Source organism: Chiloscyllium plagiosum, unplaced genomic scaffold (assembly GCF_037043375.1).
Source record: "Chiloscyllium plagiosum isolate Xiang-an unplaced genomic scaffold, Cpla_swu_hap1 HiC_scaffold_18, whole genome shotgun sequence".
In the NCBI taxonomy this organism is placed as follows: Eukaryota; Metazoa; Chordata; class Chondrichthyes; order Orectolobiformes; family Hemiscylliidae; genus Chiloscyllium; species Chiloscyllium plagiosum.
The window spans coordinates 82,155,989-82,169,042 of NW_028270156.1; positions in this window are offsets into that span (position 1 = coordinate 82,155,989).

Here is a 13,054-nt window from a genome sequence, read left to right on the forward strand (position 1 = left end):
CATACCGGGCCCCTGGTACTGTGAGACCGCCGTGCTAACCACGGAGAAACCATGCCACCTCCCCTTCTCCCTCACCCCCAAACCAGGTCCCTGGTGCTGTGAGACAGCTATGCTAAGCACTGAGACACCATGCATCCCTCCCCCTCCCCCCAAACCAGGTCCATAGTACTGTGAGACAGCCGTGTTAACCACTGAGACACCATACCGCCCTCCTCCTCCCCCTCCTACTCAAACCGGGTCCCTCGTACTGCGAGACAGCAGTGCTAACCACTGAGACATCATGTCCGCCTCTTCTCTCCCCCAAACCTGGTACTGTGAGACAGCCGTGCTAATCACTGAGACCCCACTAGCCATCCCCCTCAACCACAAACCAGGTCCCTAGTAATGCGAGTCAGCCGTGATAACCTCCGAGACACTGTGCCGCCCTCTTCATCCCCCTACCCCCACCCCCCAAAACTGAGTCACGTGGTCGGGAGTACTGGGGAAATTGTAAATCTGAAATTCAAACAAAAACACAGGGGATGAGTCAGGATCTGGGAGCAGTGTCATCTCTAGGGAGCAGTGAAGACTGGGTTACTGAAACCACTCAAGGTTGTGTATCATAGACTTTTGATGAACAAAAAAATCCACGTTTATTGGGAACAGACAGGCAAGGGATGTTTAGTTACAATCATATCAACAATTCACATTCTGAAAGATACAGCAGGTGTGAGGGGCTAAATGGCCAACTGCTGCAAAACACAGGGGATGAGTCAGGATCTGGAGGCAGAAATAAAGGGAGTACTGAGTCTGATATGATCCTACTTGGAAAACTCATATTGGACTCAAAAACCTAATTGTGTTTCGCTCTGTTCAGAACCTGCTAAGGTTTTCCACCACTTTCAACTGAGTTACACTTTTGGACTATGTATATATCTGACCTTAAAGGGAATGGTAAAGCTGCCATTTCTGTTGACTCTTAAGTATTTGGTTATGGTTCTCAAATGCAAATTTAACAGCTTTGTGCTTGACATGTCCCCCAATATCAATAACATATTGCCACTGATATAACACGTTATGATAATGTTGAACTCAGTTGTCATGACATCACACAATAAATCCTCTTAAAGTAACTAATTGAGTAACAGTCCCAATTGTTATCAATGTCTTATCATGGTCCTGATGTCACTGGCATTGTACTCATCTAGCAAGGTCTTACCTTTCAGATGGAACTGTGCAAACGTAAAATATCTTGGTAGTTTATAACGGAACTGATGGATCCAGGGGTTTTGGAAGACACTAGCAAGGGCAGAGTTTATTTATCATCCCCAATGGCTTTGGAGAAGGTGACAGAGAGCTGACTACTTGAACCTCTTCATTCCAAGTGATGCAGATACACACAGAGCTGTTCAAAGGGGTATTCCAAGTTTCTTTTTAACAACTAATAGTGAAGGAGCAGCAAATTAGTCCCCAGTCAGGATAACATGCAACTTGGAAGATAACTTGCAGAGACTGCTTTTTCCATTGTTCCTACTCCCAGTGCAGAATGTTCTCTAATTCCCATTAATGTTGTGGTTCTGTTTATCGAGCTGGGAATTTGTGTTACAGTAGTTTAGTCCAATGTTTAGATGACATCCTCAGTATTTGGAAGCCTCCTGTGAAGCGCTTTTGTGTTGTTTCCTCCGGCATTTATAGTGGTTTGTCTCTGCCGCTTCTGATTGTCATTTCCAGCTGTCCGCTGCAGTTGCCGGTATATTGGGTCGAGATCGATGTGTTTGTTGATAGAATCTGTGGATGAGTGCCATGTCTCTAGGAATTGCCTGGCTGTTCTCTGTTTGGCTTGTGCTATAATAGTAGTGTTTTCCCAGTCAAACTCATGTTGCTTGTCATCTGCATGTGTGGCTACTATGGATAGCTGGTCGTGTCGTTTCGTGGCGAGTTGGTGTTCATGGATACGGATTGTTAGCTGTCTTCCTGTTTGTCCTATGTAGTGTTTTGTGCAGTCCTTGCATGGGATTTGTACACAACGTTGGTTTCGCTCATGCTGGGTATCGGGTCCTTTGTCCTGGTGAGCACTGCAGCACACTTGAACTGTAAAAAGAGGAAGAAGAACACCTCTAAAATGTATTCGCCAAAAACGGATACCCGCGCATTTTCATTGACAGATGCCTAAGGGAAAGAAAATGGAATGAGGACATGCCACAACCCAAAGGACGAGCCACATTACCACACATCAAGAACATTTCTGAAATGATAACCAGATTACTACGACCACTCAGACTCAAAACAGCACACAAACCATTAGCCACTCTCAGACGACAGCTGAACAGGACAAAGGACCTGATATCCATCATGAGCAAAACCAATGTAGTGTACAAAGTCCCATGCAAGGACTGCACAAAACACTACATAGGACAAACAGGAAGACAGCGAACGATCCGTATCCATGAACACCAACTAGCCACGAAACGACACGACCAGCCATCCTTAGTAGCCACACACGCAGATGACAAGCAACATGAGTTCGACTGGGAAAACACTACTATTATAGGACAAGCCAAACAGAGAACAACCAGGGAATTCCTAGAGGCATGGCACTCATCCACAGATTCTATCAACAAGCACATCGACCTGGACCCAATATTCCAGCCACTGCAGCGGACAGCTGGAATTGGTAATTGGAAGTGGCAGAGACAAACCATTATAAATGCCAAAGGAAACAACACAGAAGCGCTTCACAGGAGGCTCCCAAATACTGAGGATGTCACCTAGACAGGGGACGAAACGTCTGCAACACAAGTTCCCAGCTCGGTGAACAGAACCACAACAACGAGCACCCGAGCTACAAATCTTCTCACAAACTTTGAATTCCCATTAAACACAGAAAGTTTCAACATTTATCTTACCTCCCAAAAAGTATGACGCACACATAGTTTTTGTTTTGTAATCCAGGTGCCCGGTTCCTCTGTGCCTCAAGCCAATCTCTCCATTATAATAATACACTCCGTTTCCATTCCGCCTGCCAATACCTTTGAGCACAGACATATTTTTCCTACTTTGCTTCTTACGCCAATATTTGTCTGTTCACTTGACCCATCTATATCTCGCTATAGACTCATGCCCTCTTCATATCTTGCTTCTCTAACAGTTTCAAGAGTTTGCATTCTTCCATAATGCAGACAGAATATTTGGCCAAAGAAATACACAGTGGCCACATTCCAATGGAATTGACAATGAAATATTTTTACTCCATGTCAAATTTATAAATTTGTGACAATGCTAAAGTGTTTTGCAGTCCCATTACTTAAAGTAGTGTCCGATGGTGTGGAATGTGTGTGGGTAGAATTGAAGAACTGCAAAGGTGAAAAACCATAGTTGGAGTTATGTACAGCCCTACAAATCGTAGCTGGGACGCATGATAGACCGGGAGATAGAAAAATTGTGTAGGAAAGACAAAGTTACAGTGTTTGAGATTTCAATATGCAGGTGGACTGGGGAAAATCAGTGATAGTGCTTTGCAAGGAAAGGGATTTGTGGAATGTCTACGAGATGGCTTTTTGGAGCAGCTTATTGCGCAGGCAACACGGAAACGGATAATCCTGGATTTAGAATTGTGCAATGAGCAGACTTGATAAGAAAGCTTAAAGCGAAGGAATCCTTCAGAAGCCATGATCATAATATAGTTGAACCTACTCTTCAATTTGAAATGGAGAAGGGAGAATTGGAGTTAATATTACAGCTGAATAAATGCAACTGCAAAGACATGAGGGAGGAACTGAGTAGAATTGACTGGGAGAGGACTCGAGCAGGAAAGACAGTGGAACACTAACGGCGGGAGTTTCACGGAGCAATTTAAGAGTCACAGCAGAGATTCATCCGGAGGTAGAAGATGCTTTGTACATGGAGGATGAGGCAACCATGGTTGACTGGGGAATTCATGGTTCGGGAAAAAGAAAAAGAGAAAGCAGATAACATGGCAATGGGAAACCAGAATTTTTGGAAGCTTACAAAGCCGAACAGAGGGCAACTAAATAAGAAATAAGGACGGAGAAGATTAAACATGAGGGTAAGCTTTCCAGTAATATAAAGGACACTGGAAGATAACGCTAGAGAGATAAGAGTGTGGAACAAATAATAGATAAGAAACTAAATGATTATTTCACGTCAGATTTCACGGCGGAAGACATGAGTAATATCCCAAAAATTCAAGAGAGTGTGGAGGCTGAGCTGATTAGGAGAAATTGCTTGAAAAACCAAATGGATAAATAAGCTGGATGCAGACATTAATGGTGATCTTCCCGGAATCTCTAGACTCAGGGAAAGTCCCAGAAGATGAGAAAATTGCAATCATGACACCCTGTTTATTTTAAAAGATTTTTTAATTGAAAAAAGATTTTTGATTTTTTTTACAAAATTACAAAACTAGTACAAACAAATGTGTGCTGCTTTACAATATAATAACAACTCCAATATAGAATTTAAAATCAAACTACTAATCCACTCTAAAATCAGATATTCTGCATTACTAACAATAAACAAAAGGAGAAGTCATAACAGAACCCCTATTTATACGGGATTCCTCCTCCCGGGAGCCCCGGAACCAACAAAAAACCATCAACACGGCTAAGCAAATGCCCTGAACAATGTGACTGATATATCGCGTCAATGTAGTTCAAAAAGAGCTGCCATGTTCTATAAAATAATCCCGTTTTTTGGTGCACCGTATTCGTAAGGAAGTCAAGGGGCATATATTCCATGACTATCCTATGCAAATTTGAAAGTCCTGGGGGACCTTCGGATACCCAATTCAATAAAATGTTTTTCCTCGCACAAAAGGAAAGAATAGTGAACAATTTCCTCCCGTATACATTCAAAGAGGGGAAATTTGGGGAGCCCAAAAGGAGAGACAGAGTCCAACCCAATCTCTGTACCCAAAATCTTTGCTACTCTGTCCCAGTACCTGCGGATCTTATGGGATATCCACAGACAATGCATGAGAATACCAACTTCTATTTTGCATATAGGACACATTGGAAATGCTCCTGCTAAAACTTTGCAAGACGAACAGATGCCATGTGAGCCATATGAAGTATCTGCAATTGGGTAGCCTGAGCTCTGTTACAGATAGAGATCTTTCTGCTATTCTTTGCAGACGTCCTCCCACATTTCTAAGGAGATTTCCATCCCTAATTCTTGACTCTAGTTTTTATATAACAGTTCCATGTCCTTCGATGCCTTATTAAATAGTAACTGACAGAGAGTAATGACCACGGGTGAACCCATCGGCCGAAGCACTCTACTTTCCTTATCCGATTTATGAGCATTAATTATCAATGTGGTCTTCTTTTGTATAAAGTCTCGTATTTGAAAATAACGAAAAAAATCTTTGCTAGGCAGCCCAAACTTCTGATGCAGCTGTTCGAAGGACATCATTACCTCCCCACCGAACAGATCTCCCAAACAGGGTATACCTCTGTACTCCCATGTTTTGATATATAGCATCAGTCAGCCCTGGCTGGAATCCCACCGTTCCCACTATAGGGGAAAAAGGGGAAATTGTTTTTTGTAGGTTACACTCACCCTGTCGCATTATCCTTAGGCTTTGAATGTATTTAATGCAATAGAAATTTTACAATAATCCGTGATAAGTCACATCTTGTCCATAAATAGTAGATTGATGAGGATATATTTTGTTGAGGAGGCCTCAATATCTAACCAGACTAATTCTGGGTCACAAGAGATACAATCAGCTACGTACGATAATAGAGAGCTCAATTGGTACCTCCTGAAATCCGCAAAATCCAGCCCATCCCTTACTTGTGGAAGCTGTAGTTTTTCTAAGTTAATAAGAGGCCGTCTATGATTCTAAATAAATGATCTGACCAAGCCATAAAGCTTACACAGTGCCTGTTTCGGCAGCATCAAGGGGACCTTTCTCACAGTGTATAGAGGCGAGGTAGGATATTCATGTTGACCAAAGCTATTCTACCTAGTCAGTATATCAGGAGATCTTCCCAGCATTGAAGATCTTTATTTTCTCCAATAAATGTGTATAGTTGGCTTTATCTGGCTGACCAAATGCTGGAGTAATAAAAATACCTAAGTAAAGAAAACATCCCAGTGACCGCCAAAAGGGGAATCTGGATGCATCCGGATAATTGGATACGCTGGAAAGACCTCCCAGCAGCATGGCCTCCAATTGCATAAAGCTGATTTTATAATCTGAGAACATACCAAATAAGTTAACCACTTGAAATAAGCGGGGGCGCAGTTGCCAATGGATCATTTATCCGAGATTCAAAATGCTATATTCCTCTCCATATATTAGGGCATTAATTAATATATATCGTCCAGATTCATCTTTTATCTGGCTTAGCATTTAGACGTGAAGATTCTTCCAAGTAAGAATGGCTACTCCCCTACATTTTGAGCTGAAAGATGAAAAGGACAACAAGCCAAATCCACCCTATTTCAGTCTCGAATGCTCCTTATCAAGTAGATGAGTATCCTGTAGAAGGGCGACATCCACCTTTTCTTTTTTTTTAAGACTTGATAATATATTTTCCTTTTGATTGGTGTGTGGGTCCCCTTGACATGCCAGGTGCACCACCTAAATGAATGACTAGCCATGATAGACCAAGCAAGCCCGATACCCCCCAGGAGGGAGAACCAGACCCAAACTCCGAGATTAGGCTCGTCCTAGTCCCCCAGGGTGGGCGCGGACGTCTCTGTTGCTGTGGGATGGGGAGAGGGGTCCCTGCCTGTTGAGAACTGCGAGAGCCTTTGCGTTTGGTCGTTTTACAAAGCATCAAACTGCTAAAGTTTGATGTATAATGGCCAAGGCTGCTGGGCAAAAAACTATTTCAAACAATTTAGCAGGCGAGGTGAGTGTGTGTACCCCATTTGCCTGAGTCTTGGGCAGAGCTCTGCAGACTCAGACCTACTGGGTTGCCTCCATTTTGGATATCCCTGAACCCTGTTTAAAAAGGAAATAAGGCATAAGACAGAAAATTACAAACTGATTAGCCTAACCTCGGTCGTGGGTATGCTCCTGGAATCCATTGTGAAGGATGAGATTTCTGAATGCTTGCAAGTACTTGGTAAAGTAGGGCGAAGTCAGTATGGTTTCATCAAGGGGAGGCCATGCTAGTGAATCTACTGGAATTATTTGAGGATGTAACAAGCAGGTTAGACCAAGGAGAGCTAATAGATACTATCTATCTGGATTTCAAGAAGGACGCTCTCAAGGTGCTTCAAAGGAGGCTGCTGAGGAAGATATGGTCCCATGGAGCAGAGACAAGGTACTAGCGTGTACAGAAGCTTGAATGTCTGGCCAGAAAGTAGAGAATGGGAATAAAAGGGTCTTTCTCAGGATTGCAGCCGATGACAACTAGTGTTCTGCAAGGGAACCACAACTTTTTATTTTGTACATTAAGGATCTAAATGAAGGAACTGAGGGCACTCCAGTGAGGCTTTTAGATGATGCAAAGGTAGGCAGAGGGACAGGTATCATTGAGATGGCAGGGAGGCTGCAGAAGGATTTAGACAGTTTAAGAGAGTGCGCAAAGAAGTGGCAGATGGAATACAACTTGGGAAAGTGCGAGGTGATGCACATTAGTAGGAAGAAGAGAGGCATGTACTATAAGTGGAGAGAAAAATCAAAAATCTGAAGTGCAAAGAGAGTTGCGAGTTCCAGTCCAGAATTGTCTCAAGGTAAACTTGCGGGTTAAGTCAGCAATTAGGCAGGTGTTGTAACTGCTGCACAGTGTGTTTGAAATCTTACATTCAGCAAAAGAACTGAGTCAACTCTAATAAACAATAATATTTGTTTAGTGAACACTATTAATATTAGAACAACAAAGCTTATTATAACGCAATGAAACACGCTATAAGTTAAGTTATCCATGATTTAACTTAACTTTGGATGATCACATACCACCCCACTATAAGTTGACCGGGTTCGACTTGGTGATGTTTTCTTGTACTTCTGATGGTCCTGGTGGTGTCTCCTCTTTCAGTGGTTATTCTTGAGTAACCGCACTGTGTGGGGTTTTGCGGTGATTCTTATCCTTCCAAGTCTTCAAGCTCTTTTGGGAAGGCAATCAGGATCTGTCAGTGGAATGATCAGGCTAATTTACCCGAATCAATCAGATCCAACCAGCTTTTGGTACAGTGATGGCCCAAGGGCGACCTTACATTGTCGCATTCAGGTCCAACTTCAGGTGGACATTGCAGGGTCTTTAGCTGTCAGGTATGGTTGCAAACCGTCTGTGGAGAGGTGCAGCCTGCCTGGATTCTGCGGCATTTGGAAGAGCACAGAGAGTTTAGTCAAGGCTGCAATCCATTTCACAGCATGTTATAATCATTGTTCATTTTTGTAACTCCATGGTAAATTTATTATTACCCATCGTAAGATTATTCTTTCAGGTAGCCCGTCCAGTCAGAAAGGCAAATACAGTGATGGCATTTATTTTGAGACAACTTGAATATTAAATCAGCGATGGTTTTCTGAGGCTCTATAAGAATGTGGTAAGATCACATTTGGTGTATTGTGCGCCGTTTTGGGCCCCATATCTCATGATGGATGCACTGCCCCTTGAGCATGTTCAGAGGAGCTTCACAAGAATGGTCCCCGGAATGAAAAGCTAAACATATGACATCCCTGGGTTTATACTCGCTGGGGTTTAGAAGGATGAGGAGGGATCTAATTGAAACATACAAAATACTGAATGCCACTTCAGAAAAGATGTTGGTAAGATGTTTCCATTGTTACGAGAGAAACGTCTCAATGACAAAGACTTAGAGTAAAGAAAAATTCCTTTAGAACGAAGATAAGGAGAAATGCATTCAGCCTGAGAGTGATGAATCTATGGTAAGAATGGCAGCTTCCTTCCCTGAAGGATATCAGTGAACCAGGTCAGTTTTTCTTGGCAATTGATTCATAATCACCATCAGTCTCTTAATTCCAGATTTGAATTCAAGCCCCGCTACTTGATGTGGCAGGATTCAAAGCTCGGTCACCAGAACATTATCTGGGTTTGTCACACAAGAATTCAGTGATAACACCACCAGGCCACTAACGTGCCCAATCCTCCACAGTGTGATTAACTTGTGCAGAATGATATGCCCTGGGATTTTTCTGCATGTTATCCTTGACTCCCTTATCAAGATATGAATGATTTTTTTCTACGTTATGCAACTCCTGTTTGTTCTTTAGTATCTCCCTAATTATTTGACAAATTTCTTCATCTGTCGTGTCTTTGACTGTTCTTTTCTCCCCCGCCCCACTACGGCTAAATCCTTACTTAGGCCATTATAAGTATCATTGCCTACCACTAAAACTCACATGCATGACTCAGTCTTCACTCTTCTGATCTGAATGTGAAACTAAAGCATGTTGTTGAACATGGGGGAGGTCCCAGAGGACTGGAGAATGCTAATATTGTCCTCTTGTTTAGGAAGAGTAACGGGGATAATCCAGGTAATTATAGACCAGCGAGCATGACATCAGTGGTAGGGAAGCTGCTGGAGAAGATACTGAGCGCCTTGAGTCAGGGATTTTATTAGGTTCCACATGGTAGGCTGATGGAGGGGGTGATGTCACATGGGGCCAGGGTGCTTTATCTGGATGGATAGAGAACTGGATGGGCAAAAGGAGACTGATAGTTGTAGTGGAAGCGGATTTCTCAAAATGGAGACCTAAAGCAGCGATCCGTGCTGGGACCACTGTTGTTTGTGATATATATCAATGATTTGGAAGAAGGTATCGATTGCCTGATTAGCACGTTTGCAGATGACACGAAAATTGGTGGAGTAGCAAATAGTGAAGGGGACTGTCAGAGAATACAGGAGAATATAGATAGATTGGAGAGATGGGCACAGAAATGGCAGATGGTGTTCAATCTGTGCAAATGTGAGGTGGTGTATTTTGGAAGATTCAATTCAAGAGCGAACTGTACAGTAAATGGAAAAGTCCTGGGGAAAATTGACGTACAGAGACATCTGGGTCTTCAGACTCATTGCTTCCTGAAGGTGGCAACACAGGTCAGTAAAGTGGTCAAGAAGACATATGGCATGCATGCTTTCCTTCATTTGGATCAGGTGTTGAGTACAAGCATTGGCAGGTCATGTTACAGTTGTAAAAGACTTTGGTTTGGCCGCACGTGGAATTCTGCATATAGTTCTTATCACCACATTACCAAAAGGATGTGGCTGTTTTGAATAGGGTGCAGAGTAGGTTCACCTGAATGATGCCTGGTATGGAGAGTGTTGATTATGAAGAAAGATTGATTAGATTAGGATTATTTTAAATATAAAAACAAAGGTTGAGGGGTGACCTGATTGAGGTCTACAAAATCAAAAGAGATATAGGTAGCAAAAGAGAAAATGCTGCAAAATCTCAGCAGGTCTGGCAGCATCAGTTAGACTCGAAACATCAGCTGTTTTCTCTCTTTACTGATGCTACCAGACCTGCTGAGATTTTCCAGGGTTTTGTTTTTTGATTTCAGATTCCAGCATCCACAGTAATTTGCTATTATCCAGAGATATAGACAGGGTGGATAACAAAAAGCTTTTTTTCCCAGATTGTGGAACTCAATTACTGGGGGTCATGATTTCAAAGTGAGAGGGGAAAGATTTAGGGCAGATATATGTGGGAAGTTCTTTACACATGGGGTGGTGACTGCCTGGAATGAGTTGCCAGCGGAGGTGGTAGGGACAGAAGTGATAGCGTCATCGAAGATGTATCTGACAGATACATGAATGGGCAGGGAGCAGAGGGATACAGACCCTTAGAAAATAGATGGTAGGTTTAGAAAATAGGAGGATCTGGATTGGCGAAGACTTGGAGGGCCGAAGAGCCTTTTCCTGTGTTGGAATGTTCTTTGTTATTTACCATTAAATCTAAAAATAGCAAGTTTTCAACTTATTGTATGCTACAATTTAATAATATAAACCATTTTTTAACAGTGCTTATCAAATTATTGTCATTTCTAAATTACAGTCACAGAGTCAAAGAGATGTACAGCATGGAAACAGACCCTTCGGTCCAACTTGTTCATGCCGACAAGATATCCCAACCCAATCTAGTCCCAAATGCCAGCACTCAGCCCATATCCCTCTCAACCCTTTCTATTCATATACCCACCCAGACGCCATCTAAACGTGCAATTTTACTAACTTCCACCACTTCCTCTAGCAGCTCGTTCCATACACATACCACCCTCTGTGTGAAAAAGTTGGCACTTGCGTCTCATTGATATTTTTCCCTCCGAACCTAAACCTTTGCCCTCTAGTTCTGGACTCCCACACAGCAGGAGAAAGACTTGTCTACTCCCCCATTCATGCCCCTCATGATTTTATAAACATCTATAACGTTATCCCTCAGTCTCCACAGAAAATAGCCCTAGCCTATTCAACCACCAGCTATTGCTCAAATCTCCAACCTTGGCAACATCCTTGTAAATCTTCTCAGAACCCTTTCAAGTTTCACAACATCCTACAGATAGGAAAGAGACCAGAATTGCACACAATATTCCAAACATGGCCTACCCAACGTCCTGTACAGCCTCAACACGACCTTCCAACTCCTGTACTCAATGATCTGGCCAATTAAGGAAAGCATACCAAATGCCTTCTTCACTAACTTATCCAAGTGTGACTCTACTTTCAAGGAACAATGAACCTGCACTTCCAGGTCTCTTTGTGCAGCGACATTCCATTGGCCATCACCATTAAAAATATTAGTCCTACTAAGATATGCTTTCCCAAAATGCAGCATCTCACATTTATCTAAATTAAACTCCAACTGCCACTCCTCTGCCCATTGGCCCATGTGATCAAGATCACATTGTAATCTGAGGTAACCTTCTTCGCTGTCCACTACACCTCCAATTTTGGTGTCATCAGCAAATTGACGAACTATACATCTACTCACATGAAAATCAGTTACGTAAATGATGAAAAGTAGTGGACCCAGCACCGATGCTTGTGACACTCCACTGTTCACATGCCTCCAATCTGAAAAACAACCTTCACCACCACCCTCTGTCTTCTACCTTTCGACAGTTCTGTGTTCAAATGGTTAGTTCTCCCTGTATTCCATGAGATCTAACCTTGCTAATCATTCTCCCGTGGGGAAACTTACCGAATGTCTTACTGAAGTCCAGAAAGATCACGTCCACTGCTCTGATCTCATCAATCCTCTTTGTTACTTCTGCAAATAAACTCAATCAAATTAGTGAGACATGATTTCCCATGCATAAAGCTATGTTGACTCTCCAGAATTAGTCCTTCCTTTCCAAGTACATGTACAACCTATTCCTCAGGACTTCTTCCAACAACCTGCCCTCCACTGACGTCAGGCTGACTGGGTTATAGTTCCCTGGCTTGTCGTTACCACATTCCTTAAACAGTGGCACCATGTTCGCCAACCTCCAGTTTTCTGGTAGCTGACCTGTGACTATCAAAGGTAAAGGGCCTAGCAATCCCTTCAATAGATTCCCACAGAGTTCTCGGGTACACCTGATCGATCAGGTCCCGGGTAATTATCCACTTTTATGCGTTTTGAGACATCCAGCACTTCCTCTTCTGTAATATTGGCATTTTGCAAGATGTCGCTTCTATTTCTCTGTATATCTACATCTTCCATATCCTTGTCCTGAGTAAACTGATACAAAATACTCATTCAATGTCTCCCCCATCGCCTGCGGCTCCACAAAAAGGCTGCCTTGCTGATCTTTGAGGGGTCTATTCTCTCTCTATTTACCCTTTTGTCCTCAATGTATGCATTAAAGCCTTTTGTATTCTCCTTAACTCTATTTGTCAATGATATCTCATGTCGCCTTTTTGCCTTCCTGATTTCCCTCTTTAGTATACTCCTACTGCCTTTATACTCTTTTAAGGATTCACTCGATCTATCCTACTTTTACCTGTCATATGCTTCCTTCCTTCTTTTTCTTAGCCAGACCCCCAATTTCTTTAGACGTTCAGCACTCTCTATACATACCAGCTTTTCCTTTCACCCTCACAAGAATAAACGGTCTCTGGACTCTCGTTATCTCATTTCTGAAGGCTT